This window comes from Neopsephotus bourkii, unplaced genomic scaffold (assembly GCF_033783945.1).
Source record: "Neopsephotus bourkii isolate Nb327-2 ecotype Australia unplaced genomic scaffold, CSIRO-AGI_Nbou_v1 NB_1663, whole genome shotgun sequence".
Classification (NCBI taxonomy): domain Eukaryota; kingdom Metazoa; phylum Chordata; class Aves; order Psittaciformes; family Psittacidae; genus Neopsephotus; species Neopsephotus bourkii.
This window is the reverse complement of record NW_026902137.1, coordinates 3,052,292-3,076,518: the sequence shown is the minus strand read 5'-3', so window position 1 is coordinate 3,076,518 and position 24,227 is coordinate 3,052,292. Positions and strand designations below refer to the sequence as shown.

At 41.2% G+C, this 24,227-nt stretch overlaps 1 protein-coding gene across 4 annotated transcripts in view; it reads left to right on the top strand.

Annotated features, from left to right (window-relative positions):
• Nucleotides 1–24,227, top strand: part of GNAS (GNAS complex locus) — a 151,771-nt gene that overhangs the window by 115,293 nt on the left and 12,251 nt on the right. The gene's annotated exons all lie outside the window — the stretch shown is intronic.

Genomic DNA, 24,227 nt, shown 5'->3' with positions numbered 1-24,227 from the left:
GTAGCAAAGGCAAAATATAAAATGTAGCTGAGATTTATCAAGTGAGTGCTTTCAATCTGTGCAAGCTACTGTCAGTAGGGCTCATAGAAGTTAAAAGAGAAAGCTGAGCAAACTGTTGGAGTTGTCAGTTTTTGCAGAGAACAGTCTTGGGTTCTAAACACCTTCCCCTTTTGAAGTCCCTCTTTAAAACAAGAAAGTGATACTTAAAATGGAAGGAGGAAAAGTGGCTTTTCTCTTTCATGATCAAGCCAGCTTCCAAAAATCCCTCCTTTAAAGTTGAATGAATTGTTGCATATTGATACTTTGTTCAGTGGACTACTTTAAAATCCTAAATGTTTCCTGGTAACAGAAATCAGCTTTCTGTAGTTGTTTGTAAATTTTCAGATTTTTTTTTTTAAATGTCATTTTTCAAAGTGTGAATTACTTAAAGTTTGTCTTGGTGCGGGCTTTTTCTGCGTTTTTTAAGAGGAAGGTTTTCCCACTATTAGAAGTGGTGCAGTTTTGTGTAGGAAGCTTTTCAAGGCAATTGTGCTGAATGTTTAATAATGAGTTTTGCCTGTCTTTGAGCAGGGAACAGTGAGGAGTGTGTGTTTATCTCACAGGGCTCTGTTTGGCTTTCTGAAAAGTTAATATCAAACTAAAATTCCTTTCTGTTTCTGCCAAACCAGCACGAAATGCGTGCAGAGCTTCTGCAGGGATCTCTGGGGGTTCAGGGGCTGGCCTGGGTCTCCTGTCCTCAGGGAATGGGCACGTTGCAGGGCTCATGGTCTGCTTGTGTGGCAGCTGCTCCTGGCAGCAGCACCCGGCATCCTGCCTGCTGGCTTCTGGGAACTGGCACAAGTCCCTTCCCTCCTCTTATTTCCATCTCTTGTTAATGGCATGATGGTGGCAGTGAGAGGAGGCCTTGAGGGCTTACCTGGTTCCCTTCGGTTGGACACCACTGCTTTTACAGTTCTGCTTTTCATGGATAAAACCTGGTTCTCTGTGTAGGACAGCTTAGCTATACTCTGACAGGAGGTCTCTTCAGGTTACAGACTGCATGGCATAGCTGCAGGATGGTGGATCACCTTGGAAAGGAAGATGTTGGGGAGGCAGGGATGTAAATGCGTGCAGATTTGTGTTGAGGAAAGAAGGGAGCTAATTGGTGAGTCAGGAGCTCTCCTAGATGAGCTTCGGGCAAGGAGAAGGCCGCTTCTTGCTGTTCGTCGTTTCCCTGGGAAGTGGGAACCAGTATGATTCTCAACCTAGTATCTTGTATCTAGCTAACTCGAATGTAGCTGTTTAATGTCTGGAAAGGGCACTTTTCACCTGCTCCTGAGCAGTAACTTTAAATACTACCATACTTCCTGCTGACTCACTACAGTTTTTCAGTGCCTCCCTGTAAAAAGTTGACATTAATATGCACTATTGCTGCTGCTCCGTCAAGTTCCTGGTTGCACTGGCTCAGAAAAGACCAAAGCGACAGGTACAGTCCTGGCTTTCCATGGAATTGCAGTGGTGATCTTTGGAGGTGTGAAGCTGGGAGGCTCTCCCAGTAACCTCAGCTGCTGGAGAGCCCTTCTGGTATCCTGCTCTTTTCCCTCATGCTCACTGGCTAAATGAAAATGGCACTTCAGAGGAGCCCTGTTCATTTTGAAAGAGTAGCTGCCTCTGCTCATCATGAGCTTTACTGTACTTCCTGCCTAGGCATATTTTACAGTCTTGAGAGGCAGAGAAAGGAGGGGAGACTGTTTCCCTTTTCTTTACTGGACTAAGTAGTTAGTTTCAATTACTCTTTTAGAGCAACACGGTCTGCAGGGTTGTTACCAGGTTCTTTCTGAGAAGAATGTATTTTAGCTGTAAGGAAGGAGCATTGTCTTTGAGGAGACCAAATTTCATTGCTCTTGTATCTTGTGGGGATGTATGCAGAAGAGAATGAATGTACTGAAGCTGCCTTGTGATACCGCTCTTGGCTAATAATAAACAGAACAACGCAGAAAGGTCTGGAATATAGAATGCCCTGAATGGTGATAAATAAATGATGTGCAATCCTTTGTATGTCTTCCCTGAAGGCACAGGGTTGTATTTTATTTAGAATATATTACTTAAAAACATAGGAGCCATTTCCACTATAATGTGCCAAGACCTGTTTGTCAAATATATCCTTCTGTCAAATATAAACAAACATAATCTCTTTGAAGTGCTGTTGTTGCTAATACTTCTACCTCAGTTTTCATTTGGGCAGCTCTGTTCTTGAAGGCTCACAAATACACAGCAGAGTAGTTAGAGTAAGTAGGCTCTCTCCCATGCAGATGTGCTGTTTGTGGCACAGGGGCATGGAGATTGCCTGCACCATCCTGTAAAGTCTGACCCAAATTCTGTGAACATCCTGAAGAAAATTGCTTTGATGTTAATAGCCTTTGGATTAGCTGTGTAGTAAATCCAAAGCAAAGCCTGGGTTACATGAGCATCCAAGTGGTTTCTCTAGACTTGCTAATGTTGGGCTGTGCCCACAATCCCTGAATTCTTGTTTTAGTTACAGCCCTGGCCATCAGTCTGATTCTGTGCTTCATGTTACGCTGTGCTTGCTGTGTGTACCTCCTAGCCGGTGCTTCCTGGTTTCAGCTGGGGTGGAAAAGGAAATAGTGTGAGAGACAGTCTTTGCAGCCCATTTCACACCCTCCGATATCAGGAAGGGCTGGAAGTAGCATGAGGGAGCCCATTCTCACGCTATTTCCTGCCGCTGGCCGCGACGGCTCTTCTGCTGCCTGCCATTTCGGGGAAGGAGAAAGCATGGGGAGGTCACTGGTGTAGGTGCAGAGTTGTGTTTCTCAACCTTCAGCCCTAGCAGAGCCACTCTGATAGCTTAAAACTGTGCCAGGCTGCTCCAGAGGAGTTTTATGAGAAGTATTTTTTAAGATGTTTGTTTTTAAAACACTTATCAAAGAAAAGGGGGGAGTGCAGCCATTAGCCAGTTGCTGTGCAGGGCTGCTAAAGGATCAGCAGATGTGGATGCACGGTTTTCTTAATTTCTAATTCGTTATGGCTTGTAAATTCTTTATATTTTTATTAAGGTTTATGGTGTGTTTTATTTCTGGGTTGGCTGACTTGTAGAGAGCAATTAAGAGCCCTGATCTGAGCACTTAATGATTTTCTTCTATGTTGATTTCAGTTCATGACAAAGTTCCCTTCATGGAACATGCAGTAAAGTGTGTGTTTGCTGAAAGTCTCACCTTTTTAAATAGTGGCTGATTTATCAGTGGTATTACTGTTAGTCCTGTTTCTTATTCATATTATTTATGACTTTTTTTTTCTTTTTACTTTCCACTCGATGTAATTTTGGCAGAGCTGTTACTCTTCTCTCCTCCAGCTCTGCAAGCTATGTCTGCATACTCACATTTAACAGGACAGGAATTTCCCTGGCCTATGTTCCTGGCATACATGAGCTTCTTACGGACATTAACAATTACATTGTTAAACGTTCCCATGAGGAAGAATAATATTCATGCCCCCTTTTGCTCATCTAAAACTGTTGAGCTTGCCTACTGCTCTGTGGCAATAGGAATACTGCTGTATTCCTTGCTGCAAGCCAAGAAAGAGACTTAGAACATCCAACTTCTAATCTTTCATCTTGATTATAAAAAGCCCACCTTACTTTATTCCAGAGCACTTAGCTGAACTGGGGTCTTCTCCCTACTCTTCTTCAGCCTGAGGAAACAGAGATCGTGTTACAAAGAAAGTTAAATTTCTACTAAAAAAAATAAAAAATACAGCCCATGTTATATTTTCTCTGCAATCCAGTGGTGTATTGAGTGCAGAAGTAGATTGCTGGAGATAATGGGAAGCACACTAACTCCTGTCTTTGCATGACTTTAGGGAAGTCACTACCAATAAAATGAGCCCAAATATCTAAGTAGCTGAATTATACCTAACTACTCCATTGTCTGCCCTTTCTTGCTGACTGTGAATAGCAGGGATGTGCCTGCTGGCAAGTGCTGTGAAAACCAGATTACCTAAATTTAGCCAATAAATGGATTATGAATCCAACACATGTTCCCACTGTTGTCACAGCTAATCATAAATTCCTAATTTCAAACTATACTTAACCCCAGATAAACTTCTCTGTCTTCAAAATAAATTACATCCCCATATGAAGCAAGGTAAAACAAAAGGTGTCCTGGAATAGCTTGCTTGAATCTTATAAATTAGGAGCCCCGACATGTGAAGATACTGAAGGTGATGAGCCATAATGGCAGAAGGCCCTTTACAAGTCCAAAATGTGAATAATTTAAGAAGTCATACCACAGGCTTTTGAGGTCTGTGCAATGCCCATCATGTCAGTCTGAATTATTGTGAAAGGGTTTAACTGTTTGCTCCAGGAATCCAATTTCTGCCTCCACTTTCGCTCACTCTGCCACTTGTAACCTCCCTGCACCCATTGCCTTCATTCATTTGCTGCTTTTATTTCTCCTTTGTTCCACACATCTGTTAATGTGTCAGTTCCTTTCTGGCCTTTGAATGCAGATGCAACTTCCTTTCTGTGCCTAGATGTAAATATTAGGGATTTGCCTCCAGCTGGAGGCAGGGCTGACCAGATCTGAAGAGCATGAGGAAGGTGGGTTGGAACTTCTTCCCCAGTTTCTTGACCCAGTCCCGCATCCAGTTTGCCTTTTAGTTTAAGTCTGTCACTTGCTAATGCCTGCAAGAATTAAGGATAAACCCTAGTGCATGGGTGCCTCATTTGGTGGAAATGGATGCTCGTTGTTACATTTGCTCATGCAACAGCTATTTGTTTGCTTCAGTAACATTCACAGCACAAAATCTGCTCAGGTTAGGCAGGGGCATGCTCAGGAGTATTTCTGAAACTTCAACATGACTGTTAACATTTTATTTAAATAACATTTGTCCATAACATGGTGAATTTCCTCTGTGATCTTAAGTAGACAACCACATGATTTGTTCAGTAGATTGCTGTTTTCCTCTGACAGAGAAGTTTCATTTTGAATTGGCAAAAGCACATCATGACAGTGTCACGAAGGCCGGCCTAAAAAACGCACATATTGACATTTTAATTAGCTGGTGAAGAGTACTGTGTTGAGCTCAGTTGGTAATTTGCTCAGGATGTACCTTTTAGCTAATATTTTACTTCAATAGGCAGCTTTAAAACCAGAGTTGATGTTATCGAAGAACATGAACATATGAGTAACTACTGCTGTATAAACCAAAGAATTAAACAGCTTCATAAGATAACTCTGTACTAAAAGTATTTGGCTACAGTTCAGAATTCTGCAGAGTTGTTTTGTAGCCCAGTTTCTCGATGGCTTGTCTATACCCATACCATTAATTAAAACAGAGGTAAAAATAATTCACTGAAGAGAAAAACAGATTCCTTGTTACTAGAGGTAAAAATGGCAAACTGTTGCTTGATAACAGAATATTATGCTTGCATCACCAAAGGATTTTGAACATTTTAATGAATGAATAATGCAGATTAATGACAAGATGTGCAGGATCCCTATGTCAAACGCACAGATTTCTGTGTCAAAAAGAAGAAATAAAATAAGCTTGAGCTGTTTTTGAAGCAAATGCCATATATGTATTTTTGTAACTGCTTTCAAGTCTGCCTGGTTCAGTAGTATCTAGACTTCTCAGTCAGCATATTTCTGATACCTGCCCATGCTTCTGCTTCTTTTTTGGGGGCACTGTTTTCTGCAAACTTCACATTCAAATGCAGTGGAATTTCTTTGTGGGTGAAGGGGAAGATTTGAAATGCAGTACAGCAGGAGATGAAATATAAGCCAAAATCTTCCGTTAATTAAACTTTTACTGATTTCTGCATTTTAGTGGCAACACATGTTCCACTCCTTCCCACTGTTTCCTTTTCCCATTCTCAAAGGTTTTGTTGTGGCATTAAGCAATAGTGTGAAAGAATGTGCTAGGAATACATGAAAAAGTATCTTTTGTGATTTCATTCAGATGCTGTGTCATATTAGTGTCTTGCTCTGTGGATAGGTATAAGTTTGTAATAGGGTAAGAAGTAATGAACTACATTGGCAGGGTGCTTGTTTTGCACGTAACTCTGATTTTTGTGTACCTAAAGCTAAATTTACCTGGGGTTAGCTGTGCAAAACAGTTGAAGAGTTGCCGCTTTGCAGTGCAGTGTTTCTAGCTTTTAATGGAGATGTGTAGGGTTGATGGTTTTGGTTGATTGTTCTAGCTGATTACTTGTAAAGTTTTGAGACTTCGTAAATATTTCTCCATATAATTAAATGATCAGTATTTTTCAAACAACTAATATATTAGTACAAAAGATTTCATGTATGCATTCAAAGCCCTGACCCAATGCGTAATCCATTTTGGAGTGACTAATCAGTGTTGTTAGAGACCTGACACAAAATAATTTATTCAAGAAATCAGTATGTATCATTGTTACACAAGATCATTAAATGCAGCTGCTAATGTAGCATTACTACACTATTGTATTTTTCTTTCTTGATTATAAAGATCTAGAAAAAATCAGTAGCCTGGATTCCTTCCTGTAGGAACTCTTTTAAAGTAGATGGAGTTTCTCCTACTGTGAATTAATTCATTAACAATAGGTTTCACAAATATCGCTGATTGCATAGTTTCCTTGGTGTTCTGCCAAGCAGCCTTCATCCTTCAAGTGGTGCCACACATTCCTGGAGTGAGGGAACTTTGCTATTGTAGTAAACACCCTGTCAGGCTACTGGTGCAAAGCTGGTAAACACACACTTGGTGCATACTGCAAGACAGGCCCAGCATTTGACGAGGTTTGGCACGTCCAGAAAGTCAGAATGATAGAACTGTGTAACTCCTGCAAGTTCAAGATACTTTGGCTTATCTTCATGTATATGGATCTTACAGGTAGCATTGCCCTTTCACTAGACACAGAATATACTTTTTTGTGGTAGGGAAACTGCAACAAATTCACTCTAAAAATAACTCTTGTTTGCTGCAGATGAAACTTCTCCTGTAATCACAGTTCTGAGAAAAAAAACCAAAACACATGCTTTGAGTAAATTTGGACCAGTGAAATAGTAGATTATTGTGTACACAGTAATCCTTAAATCCTCTGGGTTTTGTGAAGACAGATAGCAGTCTGTGTATTACAATGAATTAGGATGAGAAGTTGTAGTAAGAGTTATGTTGATGTACACTGTGAGCTTGTCATGTACATAGGCTGTACTAGACCTTCATTTTAAAAATGTGTTCAGTTTTACTTTAAAATTCCCGTAACTCTATTAAAAAACAGAGCAATCAACATCTTGTATTGCTAGTGTCACGGTTAATGGCATACTGCTGTTGGATTAGTATAGTGGTTTAAAATCCATAGGTGCTAGCATTGCGAATCAGTCAAAGTGACTGTTAAAACTTGTATTAGTTCCTGAGCATTGATTTTTCACTCACCCTTTCCTGCCATGCTTCTGCAGCCTCCCTTTATGTAAACAGAAAAAAGCCCCCAGTGAGGTTTGTTCTGAGCTGTGATTTGAAGCAACATTTCAACATGATACAGAAACAGGTGGAATAAAAGATTTCCAGACAGGTTGGAGCAGCCTCCACTAGGAATCCCTCCTGCAGGAGGAAGACCTGCAGGTGCAAAATACAGGGCACACTATAAATAAATGCTTGAAGAAAGGAGAAAGAGTACAGCTCCAGCTGAATTACCATTGCATTACCTGTGTAACAGCTGGGCTGGTGTTCCCTGGCCGGAACTGGGGGTAAGGGGCAGCCAATGTGGGGGCACTGCTGTCTGGCTGCGGGGTGTTTGTGAGGGGGGACCCCTCAGGTCTGGCTGCTGCCGGGAAGCCCCAGTAGATGCTGCTCCAGCAGGAAAAGGCTTGTTGGAATGGCTGCCCAGGCAGATGTGGAGCTGGTGGGACTGGTATTTTTAGGATTTCTTTTAGGATTTTGCAGATTCCTCACCTTGGTGGATGAGCAGCTGCTGGAAGTTGTTGCCCTGACCTTAGGATCTGCTGTTTCTGATGTTCACTGTCAGTAAGCACAACAGCGTTTGGAGCATGGGTTGTTCTTTTGTTGTTTAGTGGGCTTTTTTATGAGAGCTCTTATCACTCATGCTGTATTGCTGCAGAAAAGGAACATTTCAACATTAGAAGATGACAATTAGGAGAATGCTTTATCAGACTAAGACCTGTAAAGATACTGTAAAACCTCATTAAAGACTTGCTTTAAAAAAGGAATTAAAAGCAATAGTGTTCCAAAAGATAGGAGGCAACAGAAGATTTCTGCTACAAGGATGAAATGAGGCCAGTACATTCGCTGGTACAATGTGAAAGCGCCGGGTTCGATTCCCGATTATTCTCTGGGCTGAAAACACTGCAAATACATCACTGCCGGTCTCAGGGAAAGGGAGTACTCGATGCACATTCTCTCCCTCCTTTTCTTCCTGTTTAATGAGGAACTCCGCTGTTTAATGAGACACGGAATCCTTTCCTTCACTGGGGACTTTACATTTAAATTACTTTTGTCTGGGTGCTTGCCTGCATTCACAGGTATTGCTGAAGGTACTCGTTTTGAGAGACCCCTGTGACAAAGATATCTGCTGTACATTTGGTATAAATTTACCAGCAGGCTTGAAAGTTTATTGAGACCATGTGCTTGCATGCAGAGAACATGGTCATAAAATCCATACTTCAGGAGAGGCATGCTGAAAATGAAGAAATAGATGAAGCTTATATTAGGTGAACAAGTTTATCAAACTGATGCTCTTCGAGTACTTCTTATAGTGACTAAGTCCTAAATAAACTGAAAGAAGTTGTTGGCTAATTTTACATGTGGTTAAGAGTAATTTTGGAGACAGGATGTCATTGATAGGTTTTGTGATTGAAATACCGTTTTTCATCTGATTACTCTGTAGAACATTATATACTGTTTTTGTAGCTGAAATGTGTTAAAATCAGTTGTTGTAGTTAAATGTAATTCTGTGTTAACTATATTTGTATTGTGCTACACTAATGAAGTCTGAGCTATAGTGTGTTCATTATGCAAGTCAGGGTTTTCAGTGTCTGGATGGTAATTTACACTTAAAATGTGTTGGCTGCCCAGTAAATGTTTTGTGAAGGCTGTGAAGTGCCTTGGGTACTCTGCAAGGTTCCCCTTCCCCCAAAGGGCTTATGTAAACTGCAGCCGGAGTAAAACAGAGCAGAGGGCTATTTTTAGGAAGGCTGTTGTAGCTGGGGGAGGGAAGGAGCTGGGTCCTGGAGGAGGGAATGCCGATGGAGCCCGGTGCTGGTGGGAGCCACGTCCAGCCCGGTTCAGGCAGCTGGGTAGTGCTGCCTGATCTTTGCTGAGAGATTGGTATTTTTACAGTTAAAACCAAACAAACCCTTCTGAAGCCTAAGTTATTTTTAGAAATAAATTAAAATAGCAGTGTATACACAAAATCCTCGCAAATTGTGTTATTTTGGCTTTTTTGTTCATATATTGCCAATGTTGGTAATACTTGCAAAGTTGCTGCGGACCATGTCTGGAACACACTGTCCACCACTTTGGACGTAATCCATCTCAGTTGGATTTTTACTTGCTTGTTTATGATGTTATAAAATTAGGGACAGTGTGAAAAGGTTAGGCATCTTGGAGCTTTGTATCTGGCAAAGCAATCTTCCTGCATAGCCTCATAGAGAGAGGGGCTGCTCTCTGGATGTTCTTTCATCAGATTGAATCTTAAGAGTGAACCAGTCGTGCTCAAGTCTACTGATAGGTATTTTATTTTGGTCTTTTCATTAGCTCTGCCTGTCAGTGTGCCACAAAGAACAGATTTTGCAGTTAAGGTATACAGTCTTAGTTCGTCTCTTGGTTCAGCCTGAATGGCTTCTCTCCTCCATTTTGCTGGAGAACTCTGTGTCACAGCACTGAGCTGCTTTAGGATCCAAATACTTTTTTACCAAAGGCCAGATTTGGGTGAAAACTTAGTTTTCCCATTTGTAAATTGGTGGTGTGTTATGGCTGTTCTTCAAGAGGAATATAAAAGCTCACATCTACAAAAACACTTGGATTATTTTGGATAGTGTGAGGTTTTAAATGAGATCAGATGAGTGAAGGGTGTTGTTGTTCAATGTGTCATGGTAAAAATGTAAAGAAGTATTGCAAAGTCATTGAGAATCTTGACACAATTAAGTGTTTTTTGTAGAAGGGGTCAGAAGATGGGTTTAAGATCTTCTCTTGTCTCACCAGCATAGATGCAATACTGCTCAAATAGGTATTCCAGACTAGGATCCTGATATGTCACATTAAAATGTAGATACTAGTATGTTATCTATGTGTTTTCAATGCTAGTTCTGTACCCCTGTTGTTAAAAGTTTGTTTCAAAACCAAGGCATATAGTATATATGAAGTGTAGAATAGTCTTAGGTGAGGTTACAAGTATAATATGCTGTTGTCACACAGTGTGTTATCAAGTGAACCAGTAATTAAAATGTGTAGTTTTAAAGAGCTGTTTGGAGAAGAACACGTCAGTTTATACCTCACTTGATTGTGATTTGTGTGATTTGTTCAGTAAGTTCACAGATGTCGATATGCTCTGTGTTGTGAGTTCCTCTGTGCTCTTCCAGTGCTCATTGCTAGGTGAGATCCTTGACCATTCACTGTTGCCTCTGGAGTACTTCACTGTTCACCTCTTCTCCTCAGAGCTGAACTACTCCAAGATCCAAGCAGTTTACTACCATTTATTGTTTCCTCCAGCTCTCTTCAGACATTTCGAGCTCTGTTTTCCTCTCCACCTTCTCCTCGCACAAGGCGGGTTGTGAATTGTTCAGCTGCATGAAGGCATTCCCAGCTCATAAGGAGGGTGACTGGGAAAAGGCAGGGAAAAACAGGGCAAGGCAGGACTGGACAGGTCAAAGCAGAGCTGCTTTCATTAAACTAAGAAGGAAAAAAAGAAACCCAACCAAACCCCGAGCCTGGCCCTCAACCAGTTTTTAGGATCAGAAAGGTGTTGAGCCATTTCCCAGTTTCAATCTGATTGGAGCCAAGCCGTAGCAGACACTTTGGAAGCCGTAGCTCCACTGCTGCTTAATTGCTTCTTGTTTTGAAAGATAATTAGGAACTTTATTTAAAAATAGTAACTTCAGTGTTCAGTCCATTAAATTTGTCACCAAGATAATTCCATTAGACTCCCAGCTGTTTTCTTCTTGGAATTGTGAACTAAAAATAGGTAGGATTTCTGCTGTTCTGTACAGAGGCTGGCACCTCCATTTCAGTTCTGACTTTCCCTAATGATGTGAAATGTGTTTGTTTCCCTCAGCGCTTTCTTCTGGGCTGTGTTTAAGAAGGTCCTACTAATTATGCCAGAATTGTGCACTGTGGTTTTCTGATAAAGTCACGTGGCTCTAAAGAATATGAAACTGATTTCCCTCAAGACAAGCCTCACAAGTGAAAGATGAATGCCGCACCCAGTGCAGTTTTCTGTTTTCACCAGTCTCTAAGAGGTGTTTGTAAGAATTCAACAAATACCTTTTAAAAAACAAATAAACAAACACTAATGAGCACAGGTTTGTTACTATTATTATGAGGGATGCAATTTACCCTCTCCGTTCAGTTCTCATGAGCAGTCCCTTTGTTGTGCATAATTGAAATCACAGTGTAGATTGTGAGATAGTGACAATTGCCATGTTTATATTGTATGAACATGATGTTTTTTTGAAACAAAACTCTGTAATTACCAGAATCTGTACAAGCGTATGCTGCTTTTATACGTACATGGGTTACAGGGTGAACTGTGTTGTTGTATCCACATTTAAACAGTGTATCTTTTAAATTCTGAAGTGTTTCATATTTATTCTTAACATCCATACCACAAGGCATTGTAATAGATTAATGCCGGATATGCAGAAAACAGACAAATTTTTACTCTACAGAGTTAGACACAACTATGGCTATGTCAATGTATGGCAGTTTCCCTGCATGCTCACTTAGAAATCAGTAATACGTTAGAAAAGTTGCATTTTTCAGTTGTATTATTTGAAGGGGATTTTTTTCTCCATTAGGATACCTTTTGGCCATAACTCCAGTAAATATCTGCTGCTGACACTGATATAAATGAGTGTAAGTAAAAGGAGGAGGTCCTGCTGCAGAGCAATGTGAGGCTGGGATGGCCAGGTGTTTTGTTTGGTGATTTTTAAAAAGCTTGGTGTTTGGAGCCACAGTCAGGAATGTCAGTGCCCGAGTGCAAACTGGATCAGCCTTTTTTTTTTTCCCTTCTTCCCCATGCTATTGCTTTTAAGAAAGGGAACAGAAAAATGTTAGACACATTAGTAAAACGTAGGTCTCTGAAATGGAAGTGGGTTCATTCAAAGGAGGGCATTTTTCCTTTCTAATTAAAATTAAGGCTGTACTTACCTGTAGAAGTACTCCAGTGATGCTCCCTTAAAACCAGTAGTTAGATGCAGTGTCTAATTCTTGCAAAGTTTGTTAGGAACTTGGATCATTTTTCATTCTCTCATCTGCTTGTTGGCAGTCTGTTCCTTGGACTTCCTGTGCCTGTGCATTTACACAAAGACGATAACAGTAGTTTTACAAGCTGAAACTATATGATCTAAACATGGGTGGGATGGGGTAAGGGAAGAGTGCCATACTGAGAGCTCTGCACCTGTCACTGGCTTTGAGCATTGCAATCAAGACAGGGCAGCGAGTGCATTCAAGGTGCTGCAGAAATGTCTTGGGCTGGGAAATGTGGAAGAAAACAGGATGGCTATATTTAGTAGTTGCATAGTACTGTGCTTAAGCACTTTTTGTGATGAATCTAATAATTTGCTTCTGAGAAGAGGAAGTGAGGTTAAAATACTGCAGTGTGATAAAAGCTGTGTTTTGCATACGGTCATAATGTTTATAGACTGTGTATGTATAAGCACGTGATACGGTGTAGGTAATGTAAGAACACACCTCCAATTCACCAGAGTCATGGAGCTTTCTCTCCAGGCTTTCACCCTGTCTGATCCATCTGATCTGAGGCTCTTCCACCTTGTAGTCTTTGCTGCTGTTCTTAGTGTAAACCAAGATCTGGAAGCTCTAATTATAGTAATGCAGAGCAAATGGAAATCCTGGAATTGTCTTCAGCTAGTTACAGGTATTAGAGCAATAAGTGAGCGAGTTGAGGCTACAGCTGTGTCATGATTGTTCTGCTGAGGCTGCTGCATACCTCTGCTACCTAGCACAGCTTGGAATTGCACACTTATTATCAGATCTGTGGCTGCGAGTGTCAGATGCCCACTCAGTTTCAGGCACATACTTAAACCAAGACTGCAACACTGAAGGGTGCTGTACATCCTTTGGTGCTTCTTTGCAGTCAGACTTTGTAAGAGGGTTGCTAGGTTTATGTTTTGTGCAAAATAATAGACTTGGATATTAAGCACAGCTTTTAAGGGCAGCCAAAGCACCATCTGGGTTCATAACCCACTTAGCATGTGTTGATGTGGGAATATGCACTACATTTGGGGAAGATAAATACCTTCTCAGACCTCTTCTAATCCTTCCCAGTGCACCAGTTCTACCCATGAGTTGTAGTGTCTGGTTTAGTTCAGCTCTCTTCCTGAGACTGTTGAAATGTTATTCTCATGTAGAAGAGGAAAATTTTAATCTGTTAATAAATAATTTGGTTTTAGTGTTTCAGCCATTTAAAATGCAAACATGAGACACTGCCCCCTGCAGACAAAGAGATGGTCAAGATGTGTGTGTCTTCCACGGGAATCTTAGGGCTTTTAGGGCTTTTAGTCATCCAGCGAAATCTGGGAATTTTCTGGAACTTGAATGCACACTTGGGCTTTTCAGTTTGGCTTTGCTTTCCCTCGGATTCCTGGTGCCCAGCTGTGATTGAGTGTGTGGGGGCAGGGAGTCCACCCACTCATGGTGCAGAAATGCGTTGTTATTCATAGCTCTGTGATATTTTCTTTTCAGTGTTACAAAATAGAAAAGTGTAAACCATCATCACTGGGGCCTCACAATTAATGCCCGCAGAGAGGAAATTCTTTCCCACCTTTCAGTGTGTTTGTTTCGAGCTACCTGCATAGATAGAGCTCATCACACCATTTTGTACTTGCTTCACAACCATAATGGCTAGAATAGGTGTTTCTCCTTTCTCCTCCCCCCCATCCCTGAGGAAAGAGGTTCTAAAGTTAAGTTTTCCAGAGAACGTGGCAGTAATTTAACTTCAGCAGAGTTTCGCAGTTACACCTTAGCGCAGAGGTTCTCTTCACCCTCCGTGGAAGGGTGGTTTGTGGTCAAGGCTCTGGCACAGCCTGAGAGCACAGAGACTCACATCAGAAGAGAAGGATGAGGCTATGGGAGAAGACTCGCTGCTCAGGCTTTCCCAGTCCTTTGCCTTTGTGTAAAGGCCGCCAATAAGGAGAGCACTAAGGATGCTAACACTGCAGGGGCGATGCGCGTGTCGCCTTTCCTGCCTCCTGAATCCTTCTAGTCTCATGAGTATAAGCTTCCAGTTCAAGCTAGAGCTATCCATTCTACTGTTGAGGGGTTTTAAAGTTACAAAGCTGAAATAATTATGTTCTGTGAATAATATATTTGTAAATTGTTTAGGCAATTACAACAATTCATATGACTGTAATAAGTAGTGGCTGTAAAGCTAGCTTAAAAGAACTAATTTCACTTGCATGAAGCTTCATCATCGCTTCCGCATTGTAACATTGTCTTAAGCTAGTTAGAAAATAAGGGATTTTAGAAGTCCTTTCAAGATTTAACCTTGCCTCCTTTTTCCTGTGTGCTCACCCAGCAGCTCTTCCTCACACGTGCATGTCCATCACCCACACACATCTTGCTGCATGCATACATAGGTTCCATGCTTTGCAGCACCTAACTGCTTGTCTGTGAGTCAGGGAATTGCCATGGAAGACCTCTCTGAGCTGAAACCAGCAGACGTGACTCTTGGCTGAGAGAGGAAATGGGCTGAGGTTGTGCCTTGTCAGGGATTTTACTTTTCCTGTACATGCTTTGCTCTAAATTCTCTGTTTAATCTTAAAAGCATGCAGCTTAGGAAAAATCTATGTTGAAAAATACAGTTTTGCAAATGCTAAAATATGTTTTGGAAATACAAAGTATATCCTGGTTTACAGACATCTGAATGATTAGAGCTTTAAATACTATTTTTAAGATCTTTTACAGCCAGTCTTCTCTTTTGAAAGATGAGATTTGAAGGAGTTCATATTTTTATGATTAAAATTCTGCCTTAGGATAAGTTGAGTCAAGTTAGTCAAAGATTCTAAAATGGCATATTTTGTCCCTTGTTTGGTTAGTGCTGTTTGTGAGCCTTTGTAAAGCCAGTGTATTCTGTGAGGAGTTTAATTGTGTCAATTTAATTTAGTGCTTAAAAGCACTGATATCCAAGTGCAGGCTTGGGAACTATTCCGTAGTCAATGAGTATGTATTGATGTTATCACAAACAGCACGGGGATAAGGGAAGGTGGAGGGTCTACATTAGATTTTCCTTTAAAGGAGAGTAGTGAAAATCTAAGCAAAGGCAAAGTCATGAAGCCGAATGACTGACAGTTCTTTTTGTTCCATGTGTTAAACTTCTGAGAGTAAGAGAGGGCTGCACTTTTTCAGGAACATGGTCACTCCCTGTGAATGGCTTTCCCACAGAAGTAGTACGTTGACCTTTATTGTTTGCCTTTGAATTTGGCTTCAAGCTTGATTTCTTTTTCCTTTTATTTGCCTGAACGTAATGTGTACCAGGGAGAGACAAGCACTTAAATTTGACTTCTTCATTTTATTGTATGGCAGAAGAACACAGAAACAGATATTTGCAGATGATGCTTTTCACAGTAACCAAAGATGAATGTCAAAATTAATAGTATAAAATTGCTACTGTAGCTCCCTACCATTTGCTTGTGTTAAAATAATTCTTTTTAAGTCTGGTACTAATGATAAGCAAATATTTTCAAGAAAAAGAGGAATAACTTTATATTGTAACTCGCTCTAGAGCAAGAGGTGTGCTCTTTACAGATGGTTGTAATACTGGTGCCAGGTTCTGTGCCTCCTTTTACAGAGGCCTGGAGTTGTTTTTCCCAAGTTGGAAAAAGAGCATTATAAAAAACAAAGGTGGAGGGGGGAGAAGCAGCAGCCTCTGAGAAAAGCAAAGCCTGAAACATGAGCTGCTGCTATGAGTTGTTTAAGCTGTGGACAGGTATTGACAGGTCGTCCTGGGATGGCACTGACTGCTGTTCTGGCCCCAAGTGCCTGCAGCAAGCACCATGTGTGATGCCGGTGTAGGAGAAATGGAATGTTTGAGCTTCCTGTGAACAGGATAACAGTCAAAATTCCTGCCTTTTTGCATAAAAAAAAAAAAAAAAAGAAAAGAAAAAAGTCCGATTTCCTAAAATGCTGAACAAAAGTCTCAGTTGGGATGGTGCCTTACTAGGTGAAATTCCAGCGTTCGATTTGCATTCTTACGTGCTGAAGACATATGAGCTGTTTGTCTGTACAAGTGTATTTAGATAGGACAGCGAAGTCCACGCAACCACCCTGCTCAAAACTTAGCAGCCGTTTGTCCTCCCATTGTTTTGGGCTCATCTGGGGCCTAGTTTCTTCGCTGAGCTTCCCTAGTTCCTGCGGAAACTCGGTCCTGGGATCAGAATTCCTTTTCTGTCACGTGAGGTCACGTCAGCTCCACCTACCTCCATCCCTAAAATTCCTCTTAAAAATGATGTTGCCTGTTTTTCCGATCGCAGCTGGGGAAGTGCCTGGTTCTGCATTCTCCATGTTTGGGGTTTAGGTTATATAAGACACACACAAGCTGCAAAATGTGGGAACTCTCCGAGCCTTTATTTGCCCATTTTTGCAGATAGCTGTTTCTTCAAATCATGGAAACAAGCACGACGTATTAGTTCATTAATTCTTTTTCTCATCTGGAAGGCATAGTGCATATACCATTAAAAATGCTTACAAAGCATTTTGTGGCTGTCAAACAGTACAGTTTTATTCCTACTTCAGATCTAGCTCTTTGGTTGTCTCTCCTTTATTTTCTTGGGTTTTTCTTGTTTTTTGGTGTGTTTTTTTCCTTTTATATTCCCTGGGTGTGGTGTTTGCTCCCAGGCATTGACAGAATGACATTGCTTTTGTTGACATTTCAAATGATTAACCTAATTTTTATTTTATTTATTAGTGATGTCCCTAATTTTGTCAGAATAATGCTATTTGAAAATTATATGGGCATGATGGTCTTCATCAACCAAAAGCAATTCTACTGATTTGATGGCACTGGAGGGAGCTAAAGACCATGAGGACAAGGTTCATATAAATACTTTGTTGAAAGACAATGAAAGGATATCCCATTAGGTTCACCTGTTTTAATTGCTCAGAGCAGCCTATGGTCGGGGATATACAGTTATAAAGCGCATAGGGTGTTGCCATATTAGGTGACATCCGAAACTGAAGCTAGCATTCATTTGCTTATTTGCATTCAAAGATGGGGGGATTAAAACAAATTTATATTCTATAGGACACTCTTAAACTCCATTAAAAATTACTTATATGGATTTTTGCCTAAATAACTGCTTAAGCAGTCTCCTTAGACCAGGTTAGCAGCAATTAATCTAATGCCTGGCTGAGAAGATCCCACTTGCACCTTGTTGATTTACATAGACTTTGAAAACCTATTAAATCTAAAGTTTCCCCTCCAAGTTCAGGCCTCACAGACCATGGGAGTGATGCAGTCACTGATGTGGTTATGTTGATTTCTTCTGCTGTCTGAAGTCTGTGACTTCAGCTTACTATTAAAAATATCTTACAACATAAAAATCCCTGACCTTCTTCGTAGATACAGACCTTTTTCTACCTTCCAGAAAACAGGAACTGAAAAAATACATTAAGAACATGGGGGAGCATGGTGGGAGAATTCATCACCAGCCATACTTGCATCCTCACTAGTCCAGCTTGATGGCTTTATAGGTAGTAAAGACCATGGAAACAATTAGTTATTTTTCTTACACTCAGGTTATTAGAACGGAACTTTTCATTCCTTGTGTAAAATTAAATCTCATAGTTTTTAGTGTGCAGAGCTCTTGCTGAAATAACTGCAAAAGATACCAAACTCTATGGAGTACCTGGAAGTTTGATTCTTCAGGATGACAGCCTTTGAGCGTCACAGGAGATTAAAACCATTTGGATTTCTGATCAGTTCACTTCTTGTTTTATTTTAAATACTAATTTGTTCAGAGGGATAAGGAAAAATGCAGGCAAACAGATCTTTTTTAAATGTAGAGAAGAGAGAATATCCCATACAAGTAGTTGATAGTGTTGCAAGAGACAGGATCACTAGTTAGATCTGAGACTCCAGTGTGTTTGGCCCACTAATAGGACAGAAAGTTGGAGAAGTAGGGCAGAAAATAAAACAAGGTGAGAAATTTTGTTACATTAGCATTTAATTGCTTCTTTTTTTTTTCCTGTTTTTTGCCTTCCTTTGCAGCCCACTTTTAAAACAAAAGAAGTTAATAGGGATTGTGCCAAATTCTCCCCACTCACTCACACCACGTCCCGCCCTGGGCTTGCCCGGGAATAGGATCACGACGTAGTGATCTCATCCATACCGTTACCTTTCATTGCTGTACCCAACCCTGGATTTGGATCAGCTTTATGTTTCCTCCTGGCATGGGGAAGTAATTTTCTGGGGTGGGGTGAGGGGCTGTTCCGGAGGTATTTGACACATGCAGGTTTGTGTGGCGGGGCGAGCCTCGGAGGCATGTGGTAGCGAGTTGTTTTTAACCGGTCTGTTTTGGTACTTGCAAGTGTGAAAATACCTTTGTAGAAGTTCACAAAGGAGGAGTGAAGGCAGCTGGAGCAGCCTCAAGGGTTTGGGTCAGTTATCGGTGGGGGAGCTGCGTGGTATGTGGGTTTCATTTGAAGACGGGTGATTGAGTACAGTCACAGGCTGGTGCCTGTGGGATAACATGTGCCCCTGGACAGCGGGAAACATAAAGGAGCACAAATGCTGTGCCTGGGGGAGGCATCGCTCCAAAGCCATCACTGGAGGAGGAGCATCTAGTAACAGTGAAGAGCTAATGGCAAGGGGGTACTGGCAGGAGTCCTGGGGCTTGGGGGGGGGGGCTCTTCCAGTGAAGGACTGGAGTATTTTGGCCAGATTTGGGTGACTGCAGTGTTTTCTGCTATGAAGCCTTCTGCCCCTTATCTTTCTCCCAGACAAAACCATAAAATCTGTGCATTATATGAGCCAGAAAGGGCTGTCCCATAATAATTTATTAATTGCTTTCTTAAGGGAGAAAAAAATCACATACGTAGGATTTTTTTAATATCATTTAAATAAAAACTTGCAGTAGATTGTAGGCTCTAACACTAACTTGGAGTGTCTTGATACAGAACAACAAATCCTGAATGGGGCTGCATTACATGCTAGAAAGTACATTTTCCAAAATACTTGGGTGAAGACTGCTGTTTCCTGAAACGTGCACTGTTCAGGATGGCAGCTGAGCAGCCTGGATGTGGTGAAAGGAAGGGGGAAGGGGAGGGAAGCTTACACACAGCGTTAAGGCTGCGTGGAAGTCACTCTACAATTTTTAGAAATTAAAATATCCATGTAGGGACCTAAAGGAATCCTGTGGGCTGATGGTGCAGTTTGTGTGGAGCGCGTGCTCGATGCCTTTATGGCATACGGAAGATATTTTACTGTGGCTTAATGCTTGTTATAGTTGCAGTTTTTTGATTACCATCTGTAGTCTCTATTGGTTTCTGATAGAGCAACTATGATTTTATGTTTTGGGAGTGGTGTCCACTGTGTTGTATCACACTGACTATTTCCAGTGTCTGTGAACTAGCAAAGTCTTACAACTTCAGTCTGATTCCTGAGCCGTTGCTTTCATACATTGTAGAAAATATTGAAACTCCTGATTATACAAATGTCTTCTGTTGGGTAATATTGACAAATACACTGAATAACATTTTTGACATAACATTCTGTTCCCACACAGATAATTTGGATGTAATTGAATGGGTTGATCAAGAGTCTGTGCTAAAAATACATTTTCTCACCCACTAAGTACAAGAAAATGCTTGCTCAAAAGGCGGTTTTGTCAGGCAGAGCTGTCGGAAAGTGGGCTGGGTTATGCCGAGACTACTGATGCTGCCTTCCACCTCTGAAAGCATGGCTCGGGTCTGGCCTGAGCTGCAGACACAGCCTGTTTGGAGCCTCAGAGTAGTGCATGGCTGAGGTTTTGTCCCTGGTGAGGGTCCAAGGGGACGGTGGTGAGGCTGAGAAGAGCGGCTTGCTGCAGCCTGACACAAGCTTTGGGCAACCATGTCTGTATCAGGCACTGAGCAGCCTGTGAATGACTAACCGGAGCAAAGTGCTCCAGCCCATGCAGGATCCCCTCCAGGATCCCCTCCAGGATGCCCGTCAGACTCACTGGAGCGCATGAACATGCTTGAGCCAAAAACACACAAATAGTTAGAGGGGGAAGTTCTGAAGACCTCTCTTCTTCTGTTTTTCCTTATTTTACTGGTCTCCTGGGCAAAAGGCTGCATTGTTAGAGTTTCAAAAGGGGTATGGTTTTGCTTTGGACTACCAGGGAAGAAAGAAAGAACAAAGGGACTTTATAGAAAGACTGACTGTTGAGCGCGCACTAAAGTAACTTTGCTACTTCTCCCGATCTGCTATCAAATAAATCTCGTGCTAACAAGCAGCGCAGGCTGCCCCCCGCCCGCCGCTCCCCGCAGGCCGAGCCCCATTGTACCTTTCCAGCCTTTGAAACGGCCTGTGCCTATTTTTATTTGTCAGGCCGGGGCTGGGCTGGCCCCATTCCAGATGTGTCTCACAAGATTTGGTGCCGATGAGCTATTTATAGCACTGTGGTTCCATTGTCATGGCAACCGTGCTAGAGGCCAAGGCGGCTGGGAGCTATTTCTGGACTTGTGCTGTAATGTAAAACTGATTGGGAAAGTTAGTGCATCCTCTAAGCCAGACTAACTTTAGACAGGCAGAGGGGGAAAAAAACCCGAGAGAGACAACTACAACGTCTTTAAATAGATTTTTCTTTTTCTCCTACCTTTTCCCCATTTCTGCTCTCGCTCAGTAGCAGTTTTGGAAGGGAGGGTTTGCCTTCTGCTGGGTTTCTCTCAAATTCATTCATGCCTCCCGGCGGATTGCACTTTTTTAATTAGTCAGTGTAGGAAGCTGGGTGTGTAACCAGCCCTGTTTTTAGGGCAAGGTTTGTATTTCAAGGCAACACAGAGTCTTTGCTGCCTGCTCGCTGGGGTATGGTTAGGGGGTTCTCACAATAGTTGCAGTTCTTCATAACCCGTAGTTTTAATATTCTATTTTTCATGTGTGCTTCATGCTCTCCACACCATATAAGGAACTGTAACCTTGATTACCACAAGATGATTCCAAATATATGGAGTCATACTTTTCAGCTTTCTCATTATTTGCTTCAAAATTAGACCCATGGTGCCCCTCCGCCTCCAAGTGGCTGGAATGCCGCGAGGTTCTTCTGTAATTACAGCTGGGGCCGCTCTCAAAATCACTTTTCTGGGAGATGTATGCATTAATGCAAGCTATAATTAAATTCTGAGCTTTAGACTGGTTTTAAGTCTTTGTGTGACTCGCTGCTTCGATAAGGAAATCGTAATAACCTGGAGATTGGGAATAAAGAAATGCTCTGCAGCTTCTTGGGAAAGCTTTCTAAAGTCGTTTAGTTTACTCCTGTTCAAGTCTTGTACTACATTTTGAACTTAATTTCCAGTACAAATCTGGTTTTGAGTGGGGTCCTTGCGCCTGAGGACTGACATGCAAATCTTCATTACAGGAACACCATATGTAAGCTGTTTTTACATGCAATATAGTGCTCTCGTAATTATATGAATGCTGTTTGTTACAGTACTGTCCCTACATGCCTGTCCCTAAAGACTTGGGATTATTTTCCTTATTTTTCCTTGTGAAGTAGTTAAAGTAATTGCAAAGGTTTTGATGGATTTTTTTTTTTCCTTTTTCCCCTCTCTCCTTATCGAGTTTTGTCTAGAGGGGAAAAAAGAACTGTGTCTTTCTCAGTCTTTTTCATCATCTAGTAACTTGTTTGGAGCATTTCTTCTGTGAGCACCTTAACACTAAAAACTCCCCCTTTGCAAGTCATAGGAAATATCGGTATATCTTGAAAAAGAAACAAAAAGGTATTAATGTCTCAATTTTAATTTTTAAGGAAAAACATGACAGCTTTGGCTTCATATGCTGTCCATGCTTGCAAGGTACAATAAACACTAGCAGATTGAATGTTTGCTTACTTGCATCGTTCCTCTAACTTTGCCTGCTTTTCTGCTTCTCTTGCAAAATAACCTGCCTGAAATGTAAAAGAAATCTTTATCACCAGTTTAGGGAATAGGATTTTCCCCACATCCTGAATATGCCGCTTGCTCCCAAGAAGAGCAGAAGCAGGTAGACCCGAGGGCCGGGCAGTGTATCCATATGTGCTTCCAACTGGAAGTAACCCCTGTTCCCTGAGTCAGTGTCGGGGGATGGACGCTGCATGGGAAGCTATGGGTTAGACATTGTAACAAACCTGGCTTTTCAGGGTCTTGAAAGTTCTTATGTGTTAACATGTTTTTAAACTGTGTTGAAGTTACAGTATGTATGTGATGTATTTCTTACTGTGATGTATTAATACTCCCTTTTAAAGGGAATAGTATATCTTTGTACTACCCGTGTGACTCTGGCTTCAGCACAGGCAGCATAGCTAAAGTCAGAATTTATCGAATAGTTAACCATTTAGCTTTTAGAAAGCTGTTGCTGAATAACAATGGATTATGGCAGCGGGAGTAAAGTAGAAGTAAAGCATGATCTGTTCTTAGAAATAAAGAATACACTCTTGTTTATAAACACCATTAATGTTCAGTTAAATTTCAACTTAAAACTACTCTCCAGAGCTTTGAGTTATTTTTTAGTCCTGATAGGGCATAGGTAACTTCATAAAAATCTGCTTGGCATTTGCACAGTTTAGTCCTTAGGCAGATCAATAACCAAATACTGATTTCTTTTTGGATATAGAAACTTGAACTGTAAAGACTGTCTTCTCAGTGATCAGAGTATATCCAGCTTTAATTCTTAGTAAAATCTTGATAATTCTTGGTAATATTCTGGTTGATTCTTAGTAATATCTTGATAAAAACACATGACTCAGGAAATGAAAATTCCGTTTCCACTGACTCAGGGGACTCTGGGCAATTAACTTACTCCCTGTGTGCCTACCTTTAAAACAGGGTTAACGTAAGGTGTGCAGTTCAGGATGGGAAGGTAGAGGCAGGAAATGCAGCATGAATGAAGGCAAGCAGGACTTGCGAGTGTGATTTACTGTCTGTAGAATACCGTGAGGCTCTCAAAGGCAAGAAGCTTCACTAATACGGAGCTCCAGTGCTACTGCTGGGGGTTATAAAGTTATGAACAAACTTTGTATTTGGTTGGGATTGAAATTTTGATTTCTTGATTTTACTGACATGAAAAATGGGATCTCAGTTTGTCTTCTAAGAGAAATGTTTTGTATACAAATACAGGTTACGACTTGACAAAAAAAATTGTGATGCAAATGAAGCTCTTCAAATATAGGTGTTGTCAGTTTGAAGAGACCTTTCCAGGGTTGTTCTGCTCTGAAAGCAAAAGCTCTTCTTCACAAAGCAAAAAAGAATAATTCTTGCCTGCCAACCATTTCATCAGATCACAGAGAGTAAACCTTCAAGTTAGCGTTTATTGAAAAGATTGCCAAGGAGAGGCAGTGTGATTTCCCCCTCCCTGTTCTTTCCAAGTCGGTGAAGTCGTGTTGTTTCTTGAGGTGGAAGATTTAAAGTGTTCTATACCTTTCCAGTGGGGAAAAATGAGTGCAGGCTGCAGCTCTTAGTCCGGCAGCAGCATTGTTCATTCAGGAAGTTCCCCCCCCACGGGGATTAACAGCTTTCCCTGTATGAAGGAACTTCAGAATGAATCAGTAGCTGGCATATATCTTGATCTGAAAATTGGAGCATAGTTTTGACATAATAGGCTTATTAAAAATTTGGAAAGAATTGGGAATACGTGTATGACTTAATTACTTTGACCTGCAGGAGCTAAGGCAAGCTTCTGTGTATCGGTGCACACCTTAAAGAAACTTCTCTGTTTACAAGAATCTGTTTAAAATATTCCACACACCGTTTTTTCCTTCCCCAAGCTGAAGGAAGGGAGCCCAAAATAAAGTGCATTTTTTTTATTTCAGATTGCTTTTATTAATTCCTGT